Source organism: Crocodylus porosus, unplaced genomic scaffold (genome assembly GCF_001723895.1).
Source record: "Crocodylus porosus isolate Cpor-Errol unplaced genomic scaffold, CroPor_comp1, whole genome shotgun sequence".
Taxonomy (NCBI): Eukaryota; Metazoa; Chordata; order Crocodylia; family Crocodylidae; genus Crocodylus; species Crocodylus porosus.
The window spans coordinates 76,872,209-76,895,864 of NW_017728943.1; the positions used below are offsets into that span (position 1 = coordinate 76,872,209).

At 43.3% G+C, this 23,656-nt stretch overlaps 1 long non-coding RNA gene across 1 annotated transcript; it reads right to left on the minus strand.

The window, feature by feature from the left end:
• Window positions 1-4,951: 4,951 nt before the first annotated feature.
• Window positions 4,952-21,734, minus strand: LOC109319244. The gene is made up of 3 exons (XR_002103433.1): window positions 21,723-21,734; window positions 18,018-18,020; window positions 4,952-5,050 (listed from the first exon to the last, which is right to left on the minus strand). It is a non-coding gene; the product is annotated as an uncharacterized LOC109319244 (long non-coding RNA).
• Between the last annotated feature and the right edge of the window lie 1,922 nt (window positions 21,735-23,656).

The following is a 23,656-nucleotide window of genomic DNA, read 5'->3' on the forward strand; positions in this document are numbered from 1 at the left end:
ACCACCTGGGTGACAGCGATCATCGCTTGCTGGAATTCACCATCCAGTGCAGGGTATCAAGGGCCTGCAGCAAGGCGGTAGCCCTAGACTTCAAGACAGCCAACTTCAATGAGTTGAGATTCGTGGGAGAGGCGCTGGGGTTCTCGAGAGCAGGGGAACTCACTGCTCAAGATGAATGGTTGTTCCTTAAAAAGACGATATTCAGAGCACAAGGGGTGAACATCCCAACAAAAAGCAAGGGGGGCAACAGTGCCCAAAAGCCCCCCGGCTTACCAAGGGCATCTGGGAATGCCTGATTGCCAAAAAGGCAGCATACACCCGGTGGAAGGGGGGTGCTATCTCCAAAGAAGAGTATATCTCCTTTGCTCGGGCCTGCAGGGGGACTGTCAGGAAAGCTAAGGCAGACATAGAGCTAGGACTAGTGTCCAAGATCAAAGATAATAAAAAGTCCTTTTTCAAATATATAGGGAGGATGAAGAAAGCACCAGGAAATGTGGGGCCCCTGCAAGATACGCTGGGCAATCTGGTGTTGTGCCAGAGGAGAAAGCAGACCTTTTAACCAATTCTTCACCTTGTTTTCTTGGGCAGGGACCAGGACTTCCCCACCGTGATGCAAGATGGACTTGAGGGGAACACCTCCAGACCTCAGGCAGGGGAGGACTGGGTCAAGATACAAGGGGGCTGTGGGGAGAGGGATTTAATGGTGGGGACCTACTACAGACCCCCCAACCAAGTGCAGGAGCTAGACTGGGAATTTTCAGGAGGGGCTGGACATGTTCAAATCAGCGAGTCCAGATGCTCTCCACCCCAGGGTGTTGAGGGAGCTAGCAGGGGTTTTTGCAGGGTCGGTCTTTGGCATGGCTTTATGAATGCTCGTGGTGCTTGGGCCAGGTGCCAGATGATTGGAAGATAGCCAATGTGGTCCCCATCTTTAAAAAAGGGAGGAGGAAGGACCCGGGCAACTATAGGCCCGTCAGTCTTACCTCAATCCTAGGGAAGCTCTTTGACAAGATCATCAAGGAGCACATCTGCAATGGGCCGACTTCAGGGATGATGCTTAAGGGCAACCAGCATGGATTCATTAAGGGCAGGCCATGTCAGACCAACCTGATTGCCTTTTATGATCAGGTCACAAAAGCCTTGGATGCAGGTGTCGCCATGGACGTAGTCTTTCTGGACTTCAGCAAAGCCTTTGACACCATCTCCCACCCCTTCCTCATTAAAAAGCTAGGTGATTGTGGTATTGATGCCTACACAGTCAGATGGATTGCAGATTGGCTGAAGGGTCAGAGGGTGGTGGTAGACAGGTCATATTTGACCTGGGGGGAAGTGGGCAGCGGAGTCCCCCAGGGCTCCTTGGGTCCTTGGGCTCGTGCTGTTCAATTTTTTTATCAGCAATTTGGACGACGGGGTGAAAAGCACCCTGTTTAAATTTGCTGATGATAACAGAATTTGGGGTGAGGTGAGCACACTAGTAGGGATGGAAAGACTGTAGCAAGACCTGGATAGGTTATAGGGGTGAGCTAGCAAAAACAGGATGCGCTTCAACACTGACAAGTCCAGGGTGCTGTACTTGGGCAGTAGTAACCAGCAGCACACTTATAAGATGGGAAACTCCCTTCTTGAGAGCACAGAGGCAGAAAGGGATCTTGAAGTCATTATTGACTCCAAGATGAACATGAGCCAAAAATGCGAGGTCACGGTTGGCAGGGCTAACTGGACCTTGTTGTGCATCCACAGGTGCATCTTTAGCAGGGCCAAGAAGGTGATCCTCCCCCTCTACGTGACACTGGTCAGGCTACAGCTGGAGTACTGTGTCCAGTCCTGTGTGCCCCACTTCAGGAGAGATGTGGACAACATAGAGAGGGTCCAGAGGAGGGCCACCCGCATGATCCGGGGACAACAGGGCAGACCCTACAATGAGAGACTACAGGACCTGAACCTGTTCAGCCTTCACAAGAGAAGGCTGAGGGGGGACCTGGTGATTGTCTATAAACTTACTAGGGGGGACCAGAAGGTTTTGGTGGAGACACTGTTTCCCCTAGCGCCCCCTGGCATAACAAGGAATAATGGACACAAATTATTGGAAAGTAGGTTTAGATTAGACATCCACAAGAACTACTTCACGGTTAGGGCAGCTAGGAGCTGGATCCAACTTCCAAGGGAAGTGGTGCTGGCTCCTACCCTGGGGGTCTTTAAGACGAGGCTTGATGCCTAGCTGGCTGGAGTCATTTGAGCCCAGTTTTTCTCCTGCCCAGCCTAGGGGTTGGACTTCAAGATCTACAAGGTCCCTTTCAACCCCACTTCTATGATTCTTCTATGATTCTATGATATGATTCTATGATTTGGGCATTCAGACATTCCTGGATTCTGTTCATTCAGAAACTAGACAGCTGAACTTAAGTAGAACCGCACAAAACTGAAACATTATAGGTTTGAGAGAGGGAGACAACAATAGCTTTTGTTTTTTTCTGAACCTCAGAGCAGCCTGAAGTTTGGCTTGAATTTTCAGTGAATATTTAATTTGTTTCTTGTTTATTCACACCAGTTAATTTAGCCCTAGCTGCAATCCTGTATTTACATACAAAAGAAAGGAGTTCTGGCAGGTGCTTTCCCATGACTTATTCAATATTTTGTCTGCCGGGAAGGTTGAGGTAGTTAACTAGTTTCCCCCTTTTCTTTTTCTCCTTATTCTTGGCCAGAGAGTATGCAGGGGATAGTAAAATTGTACAGTAAAAAATCTTCATGGTTTGAAAAGGTTATCTTGCTTCAAATCCTACAGCAGCTGCTGGAAATAGCGTATGTCCTCCATACACACCTGCTTGCACTTGGCTTGAGGGATGTGGCCAATGAAATGGATTGCTCCGTCTGGTCTAGCAGAGCATCAGTCTGGGGTTCTTCTTGAAATGATGCTAGTTTACACTGAAGCCCAATAACAATCAACAAAAAGCAGTGCTCATGTTAGCAGGTAGTGTGTTCTGGGCATTCAGAGTGGAAGCCAGATGCTTAACCCTAGCTTTGATATGGATTCACTTACAAGTACTTGATCTTCTTATATATCAGTTCTCCCACCTGAAATAAAGGGCAATGCTAATCACCTCACAGAGGTGTTCTGAAGATTATGTAGTTACCATTGTTCTGAATAGGTCAGAATTTAAAGAAGACAGACAAAGAGGAGAGAGTGTGAACTCGTATATCCAGAAAAGTGATTACTACTAGGGCTGTGCAAAGCTTCAGTTCCTAATTTGATTCGGCAGAGGTTCGGCCCAATTCGGTGGCTGAATCTCCATATCCAAATTGAATCAGAGGACTGTTTAAACTCTCCAAATTGAATCAGAGCCCTCCAAATCAATTTGGAAAGATTCAAACATAGAGACAGCTTTAAATGTTTTTTTTCCATACCTCTAGGTAGCAGGGGCTTGTCAATGCTATGATGCTGGGGTGCATGAAGTGTCCCACAGAAGCATGGGGGGGAGGGGGCGGGGTCCCCAGAGCACTCAGCAGCAGATCCGGAGGTGGAACAGAAGCACTTCTGGTACACTTCCGGTTCTGCTGGGGAGCATGTGTGGGGTCCCCCCATGTTCCCCTGGCTGTGATTGGTGCCTCCTGGGTCTTGGGAGGGGAGGGACTCAGGGTCCCCCTGCAGACAATCGCTGAGTTGGGAGGGCACAGGGGGGCCCCCTGCGCACTCCCTGGAAGACCCGGAAGTGGACTGGAAGTGCTTCCGGTCCACTTCTGGGTTTGCCACTAAGCACGTGGAGGGCCCCTCCCCGCCCCCCCCCGCACTCCTGTGGGATGCTCCATGTGCCCCAGCATCACAGTGATCATGAGCTGCACCTGCTACTGCAAGGTATGTAGAAAAACTTTTAAAGCTATGTCTGTGTCTAAATCGCTGATTCTCTGAATCAGCATCAAGTCTTGAGATCTGAATTCATCTGAATAGAATCAGGGACAGTGATCTGAATCAATGAATTGAATCATTGTCTCTGATTTGGGCCAAATCTGAATTGAATAGGGCCCGCTTCACACACCCCTAATTACTACCATCTGTGCCCAGTGATCCAGCCAATTTTCTATCCATTTTACAATCCCTTCATTCAGGCCGTACTTCCTTTGAAAGAATGTTGTGAGAGACTACATCAAAAAACTTGCTAAAGTCAAGGTGTATCATATCTATTGCTCTCCCTGCATCCACACTGTCAGTTATCTCATCATAGAAGGCAATCAGGTCAGTCAGGCATGACCTGCCCTTGGTGAATCCATTTTGACTGTTCCTAATCACCTTCTGCTCCTCCAACTGCTTGTAAATGGATTCCTTGAGGACCTGCTCCATGATTTTTCCAGGGACTGAGGTGAGGATCTAGCTGTAACTCCAGTTGCACTTTGGCCCTCCTGATTTCATCCCTGCATTCCCAAGCAATGTTCTAATACTCCTCCCCAATCAGCTAGCCAAGGTTCCACTTCTTGTAAGCTTCCGTTTTGTTTTTAAGCTCACCAAAGTGTTCCTTGGTAAGCCAAGCTGGTCACCTGTCATATTTTATATTCTTCCTGCACATCAGGATGGTTTGTTCCTGAACCCTCAGTAAGTTTTCTTTAAAATACAACCAGTATTCCTGGACTCCTTTCCCTGCTCAGACTACCATCCCAGGGGATCTTGCCCATCAGTTCCCTGAGGGAGTCCAAGTCTGCTTTTCTAAAGTCCAGGTTCATACTCTGCTGCTGTCCTTCCTTCCTTCTGTCAAGATCCTGAGCTCAATAATCTCATAGTCACTGTTTCTGATCTTGCCACCCCCTTCTACATCCCCAACCAATTCTTCCATTTGTGAGCAGCCCCTAGTTGATCTTTCCAACATTTGCACCAAGAAGTTGTCTCCAATGCTGTCCAAAAACTGTCTAGATTTCCTGTGCACTGCTGTATTGCTCTCCCAGCAGATATCAGGGTGATTGAAGTTCCCCATGAAAACCAGGGCCTGTGATATGGAAACTTCCACTAGTTGTCTGAAGAAAGCTTCATCCACCTCATCCTCCAGGTCTAGTGGTCTATAGCACACTCATCACAACCTCATGCTTGTTGCTTTCCCCTCTGACCTTAACCCAAAGACTTTCAACAGATCTGTCTCCAGTTTCATACTGGAGCTCTGAGAAATCATAGCACAACTCCTCTTCCTCTTCTCCCCTGCCTGTCCTTCCTGAATGGTTTGTACCCATCCATGAGAGTGTTCCATGAGAGCTATCCCACCAAGTCTCTGTTATTCCAATCATGTCATCGTTCCTTGACCATGAGAGGACTTCCATTTCTTCCTGCTCATTTCCCAGGCTCCATGTATTTGTATACAGACATCTGAGGTAAGTAGCCAATTGCCCTACTTCCTCAGGAAGAAAGAGGAGGCCTCCCTTGCTGCCCCTTCTTCTTTGTGCTTCCTCCAGGTCTCATGCTTCCCCACTTACCTCAGGGCTTTTGTTTGCATCCCCTGGCAAACCTAGTTTAAAGCCCTCCTCACTAGGTTGGCAAGCCTGTCTGTGAAGATGCTTTCCCCTTTCTTCATCAGGTAGATCCTGTCTCTTCCTAGCAATCCTTCTTGAAACAATATCCAATGGTTGAAGAAGCCAAATCCCTACTGGCAACACTATCTATCTGCACAGTCATGCATTGATTTGCAAAATGCATCTGCTCCTGCCTAGGCCCTTCCCCTTGACTGGAAAGATCAAGAACACAACCTGTGTCCCTGACCTCTTCATACTTGTATCCAGAGCCCTGTAGTCACTCTTCATCTGCTTGGGATCCCCCTGGCAGTATCACTGATGCCCACATGGATAAGCAGCATGGGTTAATAGTCAGAGGGCTGAATCAGTTTCGGTAACCCTTCTGTGACATTGTAGATCTGGGGTCCAGGCAAGCAGCAGACCTTCTGGGACAAGAGGTCAAGACAGCAGATGGCTCCCTCCATCTCCCACAGAAGGCAGTCTCCAACCACTATCATCCACTTGAAACCAGCTACCAACTGGACATCAAGGTGTTGACTACTACTCTGAGCCCAATGATCCAGCTAGTTTTCTATCCACCTTACAGTCTGTTCATCCACTCTATACTTTTTTAGCTTACTTGTGAGACTGAGTCTCTGAGATGTCATGGAGGGATTACAGATCTGGGCTCTGGGCAAGCAGCAGACCTTCCAAGAAAACTCATCAGGCCATAAGATGGATTTCTCCATCCCCCACAGAAGGGAGTCTCCAAACACTACCACCCATTGCTTCTTCTTGTTGGCAGTGGTCTCAAATCCTTCCAACTTTGGGGATGCCTTGCCTGGCCTCTTGCACCAATGGAATGTGTTCCTTCTCCTCTGTTGCTAGGGTTTTGTATCTGTTCTGTAGGCAAATGACTGCAGGTGGAGGTGAAGAGATCACCAGCTTCCAGCTTCCACCTTCCTGTGACTTCATATCCTCTTCCTTCTCTAAGGCAGCTTTTGGCAGTCCTTCCTCTGCAATCCTAGAATTCATCTTCAGCATCAACTCCATGAATTTCTCATAGTGGGAGGTGTTTTGGAGCCTTGCCACCACCTCCTGTAGGTGTTTTGCCTGCTCACTGAGGGACACCACCAGGGGACACCACTCACATTGCAGGCACTCCCCCACCTGGCTGTCACTAGAAGACTGGAAGGAACCTGCAAGCTGCAGTCTCCATAGCACCAAACAAGGAGCTGGGTGGAAGCCTCAATGATGAGTGGTCGTGCCTGGACAGACACCTCACAGGCCAAACAGAGGATGAGCTGGCAGTGGACATTGTGGTTTATCACTACCTTGGTTACTCAGTTGTGCATGCTGGTAGTGAGGCATGAACTCAGATCTCCTTGTTGCTCAAGCATGAGCTGTTGCCATTTGAAGTAAAGGGGTAAAACCCTTGTTATTACTACGAGGTTTAAGAGGTTTTCTGACACAAAATAGAGAAATTCTGATTCCATCCAGAACAATGCTCTTGCATGCTCTCTTCTCTCTCTCTCATGTGTACACATACCACTCTGCCTCTGGAGTGAAAAACGATAGAAAATGTATTCCAGTCACAATCATGTGTTGTTATAAAGAAGAGTAAATCACTTTAAAAGGGCTGAAATATACTTTAAAAATTATATTTATCACCTTCTATCATCAGAGCTTGGAACTAACATGGAGTCATGCTCATGGCATCCCTGTGAATTTGACACTATTGTCTCCAATTCACAGATGTAGAAGCAGAAGCACAGGAAAATGAAGTGACTTACTCCTAGCCATCGAGGAAGTCTAAGGCACAGCTGGGATTATAATTCATGAGTTCCTCATATTCAGCACAGCCCTCCTACTGCCTTCCAATTTCAGTTCTTAGGAAAAAATCAAGGTTATACCTTCAGCATTGAGAAAATTTCAGAAAGTCAGATGAAGCAAAGAGTGGAACTGATTGTTTTTAAACAAATCATTTTTCATAGAAACAATAAGCATTTTCTTTATAAATATTCAGGTTCTTCATGTTGATATGGACAAAAAGAATTAAACTATTTTTTTCATGTTGAGTTGGATTATTTTCCATGTGACATTTTTCATCATGTTCTTTCACTTTTTTATATGTATCTGGAAGGACAAAGTAAAAGTTTGGGGCAGGGGGGTATTTAAGAAAGCAGAGAAAGCAATGTATGGACTTTGTGTAAATTTTCCCATATTTTTAGCATGTATTGGGGGAAAATCTAATTGAAATTTTAAAAATATTGAACTTTTTTAGAAAGTTTTAGAAAATGTAACATATTTACTATGAAAATATTATCTCAATAAAAAGCCTTTCCTTAAAAATATATACAAATGCTTTGCCTGTTTCTAACTAAAATTGTTGTCTCTATTCTCAAATTCCTACCAACTCACAACTCCTAAACAAACAATAAAAAGCTTTGACACCAAAAATAAAGAAGGTCTAGTATTTCCATGAAATCCAGTAAAGACTCTAACATTGCTATTGATTTTAAATGGACAGCACTCAACTACTATGATTATGGGCTTCATTACAAACCTTTAAGACATACAGACAGTACACAGTCAATATTTTCAATATTCATAGGAGATCCTTGACGTTCACTTAAATTTCTTCTTCCCAACCTACCCATGACCATCATATCTCCTTTCATTTCTCTACAGATCCTCTGCCCATTAACTTTTGAGAAGCTTTCTGCAATAGCCCCTTTGTTCTGGGTTCCCAGTATCTGGTTACAGCTTCATGTACTCCAGATGGCTCATCCATACATACATCATACATTTCACAGAAGGAAAGATCTGAATATTATGTCAGCTGAGGTCTTGTACAGATGTGTACAGATTGTTCTGAAGTAGCTACAGAGCTTGTAACATCATTCAAAAGCAGCTATGGAGAATACAGAATCCAGCTCAGGTCAGGGAAATGATGTTATGACAGGGAATAATTTAAGAAAGTGTTCCCCTCCACCCCCCGCCCTTATATAATCTCTTTTACTCAAATTTCAATCAGCTCAATGCATCTCTGGCAGCACATGGAGACTGGATAAGCAGACTTGAAACATCCTGTCCTGGTTATCTTTGCCATGTAAGCTGATTGAAAATAAACACAGAGCTAATATACAAAAGCATTTAGATGATGTCTGGCTGCTTAACAAATGTATGTAGCAAAATTAGTTTAGGCAGGTTGGGTGTCGGCCAGAATGTGAAAGAATGAATTTTAAATGGCTATCAATTCAGCTGCATTAAACAGCTCATTGATATACCATACCTAGAGTGGATGCGTACCTGTGAAGGTTCATTAGTTTCTATCAACAGCCATTATGAAATCATTGTGCAGCCTTATATTTCACTGGAAATATACTGAAGGCCTAAGGAGAATTATAGGGGAGCAGAAATGGTGATTGCATTGTGCACAGTCTCATGCATGTTGGTACACTACAATGAAGGAAAAGAAAAAAATTAGGAGTGGTGGGGGAGCCCTGGAAGGGTTTGGTGAGTGGAGAAGATGCTATTGGTGGTTTCAAGGTAGAAATGAGAAGCAGCAGCAGTGAAAGCATTAGACCATGGTAGGGAAAAGTATATGATAAATAGCTTGTTTGTTCATTGTTTTAAATGTTAAATTGTTTTAAACATTAATATTAATGGAAGTCAGTTTCCTTGCACTGGCTTGTCTCAGACATAAGACTAATAAAGCCTGTGTAAATCTCCACCTATACACTGCTCTACAATTGAATTTTAAAATCCAAAACTTCAACAAGCTTTGCTGTTTCACTCCTGCATCATATCCATATTCAACCCTGATAATACACCCTAATCCTGATGTGAAATACCTCCTGCTGTTCATTACATACGCTTCTGACCCTGCTTTCAAGCAGCACTTCCTCTACTGCTCCACCCATTTCCCCATTCCATACATCTCTTTAGCACTAATGCCATCTTTATACTGATGAGGTGGTCTGAACAACCCTACAATATGGCATCTACTTGCCTGTAATTCCTCTCCCACAGCCAGTAAGAGATTACTACCTACAGAACTTTTGCAGATCTTTGTAAAACCAAGTCCTAAGTGCTGCAAGCAACAGGGTTTATCCCCTCTATGGGGAACTGTTCTAATGTAAGAGCACTCCTGAAGACAACTGCTTCAACTGCAATTTTAATCTGAGATATAAGTTGAAATCCAGTCTCTAAAAACAGGAGAGAACTGAATGATTAACTAGCACCTCTCATCACACATAGAACAAATAGGTAAGATCCAACTACATAATAGGAGTAGTCTTTCCAAAGCTTCTCTGAACGAGTTAGTTAGCCATGTTACTCTGAAGTAAGGCAGAAGGCACCATAGGGCATTTGTACTCAAAATGGGGGTTTACTTGTTCCTAAATTGAAGCAGTGTTTTTTTAAAAAGGATGTGGTTGTCATGGTTGACCTAAACTACCCAGACATCTGCTGGGAGGATCAGTCAGCCAGGCCTGAATGTTCATGTAGGTTTTTAGCCTGCATACAGGACCTCCACCTAACCCAGGAGGTATATAATCCCACCAGAGGAAATGCCTTGCTGGACTTGGTCCTTGCCACAGGGGATGACCTGGTGAGGGATCTGCAGGTGCTCGACTACCTAGGCATTAGTGACCATTGTCTGCTGGAATTTACTATCCAGCGCAGGGTGGTAAAAGCAAGCAGTAAGACAAAAGTCCTTGACTTCAGGAAGGCCGACTTCAATAAGATAAGGAGATTAGTAAGAGAGACATTGGGGACTTGGAGCTTCAATCAGATGGGAGTCCAGGATGGGTGGTTGTTCCTTAGGAGATGATCCTCTGAGCTCAGAGAGTGTCAGTCCCAGCACAAACCAAAAGGGGCAAGAGTGCTAAAAAGTCCTCTTGGCTTAGTAAAGGCATTCAGAAGGCCTGAGGGCAAAAAAGGTGGCATACAATCAGTGGAAGCAAGGAGCAATCACCAAGGAGGATTACACTTCCATTGCTCGGGATTGCAGGGAGGTGGTTAGGAAGGCCAACGCAGAGACGGAACTAGGGCTGGCGACCAGAATTAAGTATAACAAAAAGTCCTTTTTCAAATACACAGGGAGTAAGAAGAAAGCACCAGGTAACGTGGGGCCCCTACAAGACAGGCCTGGCAATATGGTGATTGCAGCAAAGGAAAAAGCTGATCTCTTCAACGAGTTCTTTGCCTCCATATTTCTGAGCAGGGACCGGGACAACTTCCCCGCTAGGATTATGGACAGGCTCAGGGGACACAATTCCATGCCTAGGGTCAGGGACGATCTAGTTAGGGAACTCTTGGAGGGGCTGGCCGAGTATAAATCAGCAGGTCCAGATGCTCTTCATCCAAGGGTACTGAGGGAATTGGCAGAGGTCATAGCAGGGCCCCTGGCACACCTGTATGAGCGCTCATGGTGCTCTGACAAGGTCCCAGAGGACTGGAAAAGGGCCATTGTAGTCCCCATTTACAAGGAAGGGAGAAAGCAGGACCCGGGTAACTACAGGCCAGTTAGTCTCACCCTGGTTCTTGGGAAGACCTTTAAGAAAATTATCAAGGAACACATCTGCAGAGGCCCAGAATGGGAGGTAATGCGCAGGGGCAAACAGCATGGGTTCATTGCCGGCAGATCCTGCCTAACTAGCCTTGTTTCCTTTTATAACCAGGTCACAAAGTCCTTGGATGCAGGCATTGAGGTGGATGTTGTCTACCTGAATTTCAAGAAGGCTTTTGACACTGTTTCTCACTCCATTCTCATAAAGAAACTAGGCGACTGCGGTATTGATACCTACCCAGTTAGATGGGTGGCAAATTGGCTCAATGGTTGCACTCAGAGAGTGGTGGTGAATGGGTCATTTTTGACCTGAAGGGATGTGGGCAGTGGAGTTCCCCAGGGTTCGGTCTTTGGGCCTGTGCTATTCAGTATCTTTATCAGTGACTTGGAGGTGGGCATGGAAAGCATCTTATTGAAATTTGATGATGACACAAAAATGTGGGGAGAAGTGGGCACACTGGAGGGGAGGGACAGAATCCAACTACATTTAGGCAGGTTACAGAGGTTGGGGGATGAGAATAAGATGGAATTCAATATGGGCAAGTGCACGGTGCTGCATCTAGGGAGAAGGAACTTGCAACACACCTATAGGCTGGGGAACACTCTTCTCAACAACACAGTGGCTGAAAGGGATCTTGGAGTCATTGTTGAATCCAGGATGGACATGGGCTGCCAATGTGAGGAAGCTGTCAGTAAGGCTAACCGCAACTTGCTGTGCCTCTACAGATGCTTCACAAGCAGGTCCAGGGAGGTGATCTTTCCTCTCTATGCAGGCTGCAGTTGAAGTAAGTTCTGGGCACCACACTTCAAGAGGGATGTGGCTAACCTTGAGAGGGTCCAAGAGGAGGGCCACTCGCATGATCAGCGGGCAGGAGGGCAGGCCCTACGAAGATAGACTAAAGGGCCTATATCTATTCAGCCTCCACAAGAAAGACTGAGAGGGGATCTGGTGGCCATCTATAAACTCACCCGGAGGGACCAGCAGAAAATAGGTGAGGCTCTGTTCTCCCAGGCACCACCTGGGATAACAAGGAATAATGGCCACAGATTGAGAGCAAGTTCAGGCTTCATATCAGGAGGCACTGCTTTATGGATAGGGCTGCCAGGCTCTGGAAAGGGCTCCCAACGGTGGTGGTGCTTTCCCCTACCTTAGGGGTCTTTAAGAGGAGGTTGGATAGATATCTGGCTGAGGTATTATGATCCCAGTACTTGTTCCTGCCCAGGGCAGGGGGTTGGACTTGTTGATCTGTTCAGGTTCCTTCCGACCCTAGAAACTATGAAACTATAAAAACACCATTTCAATTTAGAGTGAAGTAAACCCCCATGTCACATACACCCATGTCTGCCTGATCCTTACCTGCCTTTCCAGTGGTGAGGAGGGGAGAGTGAGCTGCTGGCAGGCAGAGTGGACCCTGAGCTGGGGTGGGGGGCTGGTGCTTCCTTCTGCGGCAGTGACAGCCCCTGCCAGGCAGCACCCACCTGCAGACACCTGGCTCAGGCAGTCCCAGAGGACACAGCAGCTGTGGAGGGAAGCACTGGGCCCCCCCGTAGCTCAGGCAGGCAGGCAGGCTCTAGAGGGAAAAAAAAAGATCAAGCTGACTGCTTTTTTTCTTTTTTCCTTCTGTGGATCCTACCTTCCTGGGCTACTGCTGGGCTGTCTGCATGATCTGCCTGCACAGCCCCTGAGCTGCACAAAGCCTGGTGCTTCCCTCCATGGCTGTAGGGTAGGAAACTAAAACTCCTCAGAGGTATTTTACTTTGCAGGACCCCATAGTCATTTCCTGCATCCCGAAGTCATTTAAGGAGCATTACACTGCAGAATGTGCTACAGTGGCTGGAATTAACACACAATACGCCGCCGAATGTGCAAACAGCAATGCCATTAAAGTGATGCAAAAGGCATTTAACCAGCTTTATACCCACTTTAAAGTGTCTTCTGCAAATGACCATATAGACTATCTCTCTCTACCAATGGGCTTGTGATACCTTATTCTTGACTGTCTGTTCTTGACACCTTGCTTTTCACGTTATAAGTTGCTTTGAAAGGAAGTAAACCTGAACAATGTGAAACTCTTAACTTTCTGGTATGTGGTGTTTATTTTAAAGTTTGTCAGAACTTCTATAATAAAGGTTTTTGTCTAAAATGACAATCTGAATTGAAATGTTTTGGAAAATGTGCCAACTTTCATTAAATTTCCCTTCAAAAAGCCCTCTGCATAAAATGTTTTGATAGTCCTTAATAACAGGATGTTTTGTTTTCTTTCCTCAAAATGACTCTGTGCAATGAAATTCATTTTTTTAATAGAAAAGAATTTAGCAGTTTAAAAAGAGTCAAATTTAGAACAATGATTTCTGCATTTCATCTCAACAGGAATATGAAATACAATTTGAATCAGAATTTCATTGGGGCAGATTTTAAAATAATCATTTTCTTTAATTTTGATTCCTTCAATTTTAACATTCATTCATTTAATTTTTCATTTTATTTTAATTTTCATTATATTCTATTCACACTTTCTATGATTTCAAAATGGAAAAAACAATCATAGAATTTCCAATTAGGAAGAAAATCCAGTGCTTACCTGGGTCTAATTTATTTACTTTCCAGACAGAAGAAACAAGATCGTAATCAAATAAACATTTATGTGATAGAAGACCTTCTTCAAAATCTAGGCATTCTTAATGGAGACAAGGCGTAAAAGGAAAAGAAGCTGCAATCTCAAAAACACCACTGCAATTTAGGGCTGATTAAACCCCCGTGTCATGCAAACACCCCAGTGACTTACCTGCCTTTTTGGTGCGGAGGGTGAGCTGCTAGTGGGTGGAGCAGTCCCTCGGCTGCCTAGAGGGCTGGTGCTTCCCTCCACGGCAGCTGCACCACCCCGCCCCTGGTGGCACGCACCCACAGGCACCCGGCTTGGGTGGTTTCAGGGGGCACTGCAGCCGTGGAGGGAAGCACTGGGCCCCGTGCAGCTCAGGCAGGTAGGCAGGCAGGCTCCAGGGGAGAAAAAAAAAATAAAAGATCAGGCTTGCTGCTTTTCTTGGGTGAAGCTGCTTTCCTGGGCTGCTGCCGAATTTCCTACAGTGGCTGGAATTAATGCACAATACACCACTGAGGCATGCAAACACTGACAGCATTAAAGCGGTACAAAAGCATTTAGCCCGCTTTGAAGTGTCATGCAAACATGCCTCTCATTTTGTCCACTTATGGCCTCAGATGAAGCAAAGAAGTACCATACCAAAATGAAAAACTGAGAGGGCTTGCTTATTTTATTATGCCAAGAGAACATTTATTCTAATCAAATGGCTAAGGAAAGTTTTGTATGAGCTCTACTCAGAATTATACACAGAAAAAATTACTTTCATCCTGCTGTCTTTTTGATCCCTGACTCCCTGGTAGCCGGCTCTCCTCTGCTGTAATTTAGTGTCCAGCACAATGAGGGAAGGAGCTGGAAAGAGACCCTAATAGGCAGTTTCCACATCTCACGGAAAGCTCAGTGTGATTTTGCAGGGAGTGAGAGCTAATACAGGCCCAGGGGATGCTGTAAAAAAGAAAGATCTATTCTTTGGATTCTTCATGAGGACTTCAGATCAATCAAGTTAAAAATCAGACCCTCTAAGTCCTGTGCAGAAAGGGGCAGGTTGTTTAGGTAGTTTTTAATTGATCACGTTGGAGATTCCCAACAAACTTTTTCCACATCCATCTTTTTAATGCTGGTTTTTAGAACATACCTATCACTCCAGGGGTCTAAGCACTTGTTTACTTTAATTCTGAAACTTGGGTCTAAGTCTTCAGGAGTGACACACTTCCAGCTGCAAATAGGATGGAGAAAGGTTTTATTACTTTTTTTTCCTTGGAAGGGAGGTGGAAGCTAATTCCCCAGCTTGCAATAATGCCTTAGGACACTCCAGGTCTAAGACACAAAATACTCCCTGTTCTTATGGGTAGGTTGGAGGGATGGAATTCTGAAGTTGAGAAGAAAGCAACATTTTAAACCTGTTGGCATGAAGACTGCCATTTGGACAATAACAGATTGTCCTTTTTCTCCATACTAGCTAATATGTTGAGTTGGCTAGTAACATGGAAGCTAGCATTAACTGAATGCTTTTCCCCTCTGTGTCACAGAAAAACAATCCATGGCATGTTCAGAGAACATGCGTGCAAATCCCAAGAAAGGAATAAAACGGTGGAGAGATAAAGGGAAGGGTTCCTGAAGCATGATAAAGAGGAAACAGGAAACAAAGGCTAAGAAAAGGCTAGCAACTCTCAGGCCCAGCTGCTGAATTTGCCCTGCAGCCTCCTACCATTGATATCTTTGTGTGCTGGAGTGCACCATTCACTGAAGTCATGGCCAGAAACAGACCCCTTTTGAGACTGTCTATACCACTGGCCAAAAAGAAGAACAGTGAACAATGAGAGATCTCCTTAACTCTTTCATGAGGAAGGTTCTTCTACAAACATTCCACATCCCACGGTGCAGAGAACAAATTATGAACATCCTATATACACAAGATGATAATGGAGAAAGCTCAGATTTAGTGTACATGCTCTTTGTTCCCTTTTTTTGAGATTTTAAATGGGTCCTGAATTTTCAAAAATGATGCTTATTTTAATAGTAACTTTGCTGCTCGCAATGGTTAGCGGTGTATTCCTTATAACGTATAAAATGCACAGCTAGCTGTGTTTACATCACACTTCAGTATCTTGAACAAGTCATGGAAATGACTACTTTCACTGAACTAATGCATTAAATTGTTCATTAAAATGCTACCCTTCAGTGCACTTTCACATGTCCATCAGTAAAATCCATCTGGACTGTACAGGCTGTTAAAATACTCATGTAAAACTTACTAAATTCCTTGCATAAAACATGAGAAAGTTTTGTATCTTTGCATGGAAACATTAATTTATGTGCAGTGATCAGGATTGAAAACATGATTGTTGTTCACATATGAGCTATAGCCTCAAAGTCAGAGACCAATGCACCCCTGATTCTGTACCCCTCCATATTTGCAATGTTTCATAAGGTCTTTTCTCAGGCTGCTCAAAGTGTTCCTCAAGTAACCACCTCTTACTCACATCTATCTGCAAGGCTCTATCCATTGTTTTCACAATGGCTGTGTGAAACAGGTGCCATAATAGACAGATATCTGACACCATCCTTGTCATCTTCAACTTCCCGTTTTCCAACTGAACATTTCACTGTCTTTCTGCAAATACTCAGGATACAACTAAACAGGGCCTTTCTCATACTTAAATATTCAGTAAAAGGCAGAAAATATCCAGTAAGTCAGGGACAAGACAATGAGCTAGATGCTTCAGAATAACTGGTAGATGTGGAAAGTCTACAGAAACTATGGGATCAGGTACTCCATTTCTTATGACAGAGGCACTGTGGTTGCTCAGGTAGTGGCAGATGAAATACAGACTCAAACTAAAATGTCTTTTTTCAACATTTTTGAATCACTGGTTTTGTGAAGTGTTTGTTCTACCAAAAGATTCTTGTTTAGCTATTCCTTCTTGTTTGGATGAAAACAAACATTGCTGTATTGTAATTGTTGTAATTTATGGCAGAAAAGAAATTTTGTTGTGTTTTTTTTCCTTACCAACGCCATTGTTTATTTAGATTTCTGGTTGCTGCTGAAAATGAGAATGATAGAAAACAGAAAAACTGATTACTGTAGTTCCTGTGTGCCAAACTGTTAGGTTTGTTTGTCATTGCTGTTTCATCTGCACTAAGCTACTGGCACTGTGAAGAGTTAGGAAAAGAGGATCTTGTAAACACAGGGCATGTCTACATGAGATATTTATTCTGAAGTTACCTAATTAGCTTCATAGTAAAGTCTTAGTGTCTACATGCATGGCCCTATTAGGCTGCATTAAACTAATAAATGGCACCATAGGTTAGTACTTGTAAACACAAGTACTATCCTGAAGTGGTGTTATTTAGTGTGCTGCAGTGCTCGTATAAAAGCTGACATGGCTGGCTAGGGCATGAGTGTACTTCAGTGAGGGGTCTGCCTTCTGGTTAGCCCTGTACTGGAGCACCCCCAAATCCCAGCCAGCCCCTCCACAGCACATTGAACTAAGCCAAAGCTTAAGGGGGGACCTTGTGGCCTGCTACAAACTGGTCAGGGGGGATCAGCAGGTATTGGGGGAGTCCCTGTTCCCCCGTGCGCTGCCAGGAGTGACCAGGAATAACGGTCACAAGCTGGCGGAGGGTAGGTTTAGATTAGATATTAGGAGGCGCTACTTCACAGTCAGGGCGGCTAGGGCCTGGAACCGGCTTCCAGGGGAAGTGGTGCAGGCTCCTAGCCTAGGGATTTTTAAAAGGAAGTTAGATGAACACCTTGCCGGGGTCATCTGACCCCGGTGCTCTTTCCTGCCAAGGCAGGGGGTCAGACTAGATGATCTTCCTAGGTCCCTTCCGACTCTAGCTACTATGAAACTATGAAAGCAGCTGGGCTGGCAAGCTGATCCCTTGGGCCCCTTACCAGCCAATTCATTATGGTGGTTTCCCAGGCGCACATGTAAATGCAGTGCCTGGTAGCAATAAACTCTGGCATGAACTGTGCTGGAGTTTATTCAATCACCTTAATAATGTATGTAGATGCATGCACAGAGTCCAAGGCAGGTATCCAAATGTGTTTTTTTCCCCCTTTCCTTTGTTTTTTCCCTGCATTATTGGCTTCACTTCTCTAAGCAAGAAATCAGCCTGCATGCTCTTCATTCCTTTATTTTTTAGATTTTAATTGTGTGTTATCTTTAACCTAATGTTTTTAAAAAGGGTCCCTGTTTTCCATCAGACTTCACTGCACCCCTTGTAATGAAGGAGAAAATACTGGTCTACTCATTCACACCACTCCTAAGGAGCAACAGAATCCCAGTTCTTTACTTTATACCTAGCATAGTATGTCAGATGAAAGGGCAGGGTGGCACCACTGGGTGCCTATACATGTACATTGAGGCTGCTCGGACATGCTGTAATCACTGCACTCCAGCAGACTCCAGCATCATGTGTATCAGCATCCCCGTGGTGAAAAATGGCAGCAAGGATGCTTTAACTAAAGCTTTTTCAATGAGCTTTTGTTAAAGCACCCCCACCATCATTTATTAGCAAGGAGGTACCGATACACATGATGCTCTGGGCACTTTAATTACAGCAGCTCCTGGAACCACTAGGATTAAAGTGCCTCCCCAACCTCCCAGAGCAACTGTATAAATTAAAGACTAGCTGGTTTGGAGAGGCATGAGCTTTGGAAGGCAAAAACCTACTTTGTCAGATGTTATGAATGGACAGTGGAATGAAGACTATGGTGGAATGTGTGCAAAGGACACACTCAAGACCTGCTCTGACTCAGCCTTTGATCGGCAGCAAGTGCTGATGCTATTAGTAAGTAAAAAAAGCTAGGAGGTAGAATAACTGAGCAAATTGAGGCCTCCTTTCTGTTTGTAACCAGACTCTTAAGAGATTTCACCATTTGACTACACTACTGCCTACCAGTGGGTGGGCTGATTTATTCCATAGTGTAAACAGGACTTCAGTTTTTGAATTAGTAATAATCATTTATAATATTTACTCACACGCATGAGGTAGTAATAATAATTTATAACATTACGAATATGCATATGGTAGGGCACTGACATCCCAGTTAAAACCAGAGATTATCCTAGGCATTGTCCAAACACAGAGCAAAGACAGCCCCTGGCCTTCCTGTCTCCTATCACTGTGCTATGGTTTACTTTCTGGATGATCTTGAGCAAGTTGCTAAACTGCTCTATGCCTCAGTTCAGCCTTTTGAAAAAGAAAGAGTGTAACCATTTCCTATGTGACAATGGTGTTGTGAGCCTGAATTAAATGAATATTTATCAACTGCTTTGAATTGCTTGGGTTACAGATGGCCATACAATAAATCTGAAGGATTAATATTAGATGCATGCTAAAATAAAAATTCTGGAGCTGAACACTTCCTAAATTTGCATCCTAATTTTACCAATGATCCCTTCCTTTATAAGGAAGTGAACTAGCCACCTCAAATGTTGTGGTGTTTAAAATCTGCATGTGGATTCAGAGCCAGATTTTGCAGCTTGGGTTCATCTGTAATCACTGAAAGCCAAATTCTGAGCCATTATTCTTAAGATATTCCTTTTATTTTATGTTGTGATCTATTACTTAACATGACTGAGGGAAACACGGTCTAATCCAAAGGACACAACATAGGTCAGGTCAAGTAAGGTACTTATATAGTTCCAAACACCATAATAGCTAAGCACCTCCCAAGGTTAACGCATTTATCCTCATGACACTGCTGGGATGCAGCAAAGCATCTAACCTGTAAAATTATCCTAATTTTACAGATGAGGAAATGAGGCATAAAAAGATCAAAGCCCAGGTTCACAAAAGTATTCAGATGCCTTACATGGAAAACAAAAGTTACTTAATAAGGTCACAAATTAAATGTATGAGACAATGTATAGAAAAGAGGCCAAGCAAGTGACCTAGTCACTGAACCATCACTTTGCAATCAACCCTGATGGTCTCCAATCACATCATTCCCTCCTCACATGGCGCATCTACATGTTCATTAATGCACAGTGGTTATTGCACATTAAGTTTAGTACTTGTATAATTAAGTACTAAATTAATGTGCAGTAAGCAGGAGTTTCTGTACAGTAGTGGTGGTGCACAACTTTTTAGTGACACTACAGAGCAGTGGCATAATAATACTGCACAGTAGTGTATTAGCATTGTTTATGCTGTGATACACTACCATGCAATATTACTAAGCTATTGCGCGGTTAGCATCTCATGTAGATGCGCCCACATAGAACAATTCCAGTCTACTCCCACATAAATAAAATTGTGCAACTTCTTCAAAAAACACTACATTGAAGGTACCCACCATCTCAGCTGAGCTGGTGTTTGTTTTCTCTTTCTCTTTCCCCTTGGCCTTTAGAATGAGGCTTGAACATTAAAACCTCGATACGGTTGCTTTTCGGGTCGCATGGCTCAATCAGAGGAGCAGTAAAGTATACCTAGTACTTTAAGACATGTTGACTTTCATAACTTCACATATTTATTTAGTTATTGGGTGCAGTCTCTTGTTTGCATTTACGTGTGTGTGCATGCACACACAGAAGAATGGAGATGGGATTAATAATATGTTACGGATATATGATTATGAGGAAATGTTGCAATATTAAAAAAAATCAAATAAAGTACAAATATGTATTACATAACCTAAAAAATTGGGGCACGATCTTAAGCCAAGTGGAAAATAAAGAGGACTGACCTGCGTGCCCAGGGGTGGGTTGGGGCGGATTGGAAACATGTACTTTGTAGTTATCCTTGACTTTTCTTCTAGATGAGCAGTTTACCTTTACCACTGATGGTGGTTTATGGTGCTTTGTTAGACCCAGTGATTGTTAAACCAGCTGAGCCCTTAATGCAATGTTCTCTGAAACATAGGAGTGTTGTGTCCCCTTCTTCATAAAGGAGAAGCTGTAAACTCTCATGTTCCTCCCCCTGGAAGGTTTAGGCATGGTTGGGGTGCAATTTGCCCTTAATTATTAGTTCAGGGAAGGAAGCTCAAACTGGAATGTGAAATGTTTTACCTGAATTTATCCCAACAATAACACGTTGTCATCCTAAATTATGTTTGACCTAAGGATCTCAATTCATATTATGTTTATATGGATGGGGAAATTGAGGCACAGAGAAATCAAAATGATTTGCCCATCATAACAGAGTTTCAAGATGCAGAGACTCTTGGAAGAAAGCCACATAGTCCTAGGTCCCTTTCTAGCCACTTGACATATTGCTTCATGGGAAGGCTGAAGCAAGACTAGTTGGATACTGTTATGAACTCTTAGATCATAAGGGAGTAATCCAGGAAGTCTGGTGTTAACAAAAATGGAAATTCACCCTAAAATAAATACAATTTCTTATATTAAATAAGAAAGGTGTAAATTGCACAAATTCTCGGCCTCTAAAATTCTGATATTAATGCAATGAACATTTTGCAATTTTATTTTCACAAAAAATAGTGTATTCATATTCAACCAGTTATAGAGCTGATGAAAAATTACCAATTCTTAAATACACATGAAAATGTAATGAAAGTGTAACATACTGACTGAGAGCGAGAGAGAGAGAGAGAATGAAATTATTAATCATTTCCCCCCCACCAGATTTCTTTCAAGTCACGAACTCATCATGGCATGAAATTAAGAATAGAGTCTCTACTCACATCCTATAGTATTATAGATGTGTAGTCAGCTTCAGGTGGTAGCCCAAGTATTATAGGGACACATTTATGTGGCCATCAAGTTTAGTTCATGAAAAAGGTTATATGATGCAATAGCCAAAAAATGGATTAAGTTCCATGTTAAAAGTAGTCAGTTTCTTTCTTTGTTTTTTTTTTTGCCACCACTACTTCAACAGGAAACTAGAATGTGTTTTGGTTTCGGTTCAGTGAAGCCACTGTGAGAGAAAAAGAGAAAACAAAGAAAGAAATGCAATGCAAGAAGAAAAATATATTTCATTTGTGAAGAAAGATTATGGTTTGATAAGGGGAAGTATATCAAATATACTGAACCATTAGCCATTATGCTGTTTGAATTTTAAAACATTATTTTGTTTCTCTGATTCCAAATCATGGGTCAGAAAGTTGTTAAATCAACCAGTGTAAAAATCACATTTGGAAATTTAACACTTAAAAATGTTTAAAGGCTGTTCTGTCCACTCACTAATTCAAAGGCCCGTTGCTTTCTTTAAGAAAAAAATATTGTCTTCGTTTGAATACCTCCATAGAAAGATCTTCTTTTGAGCTGAAAATTGAAATGATACTATTTAACAAAAAATGTCTAAGGGTATGAATCAGTGCATTGTGTCGGGACAGATTCAAGTTAAGGCTCGTTTTCAATTGAAAAGCTAGCACAATATTTGCTATGAAAACACTAGAAAGGTTCTCCCCCCCATACCCCTTTTTTTTATAGAGGTAGTTTGGGGAAAATTTCTAATGAATCCTATCCAACCATAAAATCATGTAGAAAATGAATCCTATCTGACAGTAAAATAAAAGTGAAACAAATTACAAGGTTCCTATATTCACAGGACAAATTAATTTCATGTTTGGAATACTAATTGTACACTGTAGGGCCTGTAACTATTTATTGCCACTGCTTAGTTTGTTATCAAAAAGCTTTGCATACAATGAACAATATGTTCCCATCTGTAGCATCACAGAGAACAGACCAAAAGCTCATGGAATCAGAGGAATCAGAGGAACTTTTTGTGTATTGTGCATTCTATTCCCACTGGACAGTGAATGTGGAAAGCCTTTTGAAGGGCATGAGATTTGTCTTTTGAGGTTTGGACAAGGAAGAAAATGAATCTTAGCAGCAGTAATAACTGGCCCTGTGTGGATACACTGTGACATGCTTTCTCTACATCTCCCTGTAAAGAGAGCATGTACGAGGCCATGCCGGATGAGCCCTGTGTCTCTAAGGAATAATTTTGCTTTCTCTCACTCTGGAGAATTTACCCTTAAGAGATTTAAGGAACAGTTGTCATTTGACATGGCTTCAGGATCCATTGCAGTTGCTGGAAGAAGGTGTGCTGCAAACAAGAGATGAGCAATTCAAAGGAGATGCCATGAGAGAGAAATGTGCAGGTTGCAGTGCAAAAGGTGCATTCCCTCCTTCCTCCACCTACCATCCCCACCTCTCACCTCAAATAGAAGACTTAGAAAATATACACCGAAAAAATTAGCTTTATCCATTGAATGTGGTGTGCATATACCAACAAAGTATGGGAAAGTTGGAACTAGTAAGTTGGCTGAAATAAATTATCATCTCAGCTGCAAGGGGGATGTATTGTAAGACAGCAGTGTGGATGCCCTAAGGAGTTAGTTCAATGAACTTGTACTTAGGAGAGGAAAACAGGAATTGTTGCACCTGACAGGGAGTTTATAGCAATCATTTCTTCAAAAGCAGAGGTCTCTTGAGCTGGAAGTTGCTCCCTATATTTGCTGAATATCCAGACACATTGGTAACTGGTTCATTTTGTTGGACCCCTAAACTAGTCAACATATGAATGCAGATCAGAATTTCACCAGTGCCTCCTTTCTGCCTGTCCTCTACATCTATCCTGGTGGCAATTTTGAAGAATTTCCCACTGAGCCAGTGATATTAAATTGAAATGCCCCAGTGCATGTTGGGAGCCTATGACATTATTAGTTTGCAGGCAAACTGTCCTTGCTAGTCCATCTGGTCAACACTACAGAGTTGACTTCTAGAGCTTTGTCTGCAGCAGCCTCCTTACCATGACTAACTTAAATGCAGCAGACCTCATATGGATAATGGTAAGGAATTATTTATCTAGTGTAAATAAGGCAATAGAGATCAGTAAACAAGCTAGAGAGACACTCTGGAAAAACTGCATAAAAGTTAGCATTGTTTTAACTGCCCTGCTTTCTGCCTTGGTGTCAGCTGAGTGAGGGCGCACCTTAACACACACACAGTGTCACCCACCCATGGCACGAGTTTTGCCTGTCAGCAGCTAGAGGTGCAGGGCCCCAGAAGCCAGACTCCCCCTGCACCGATCTCCTTGACAG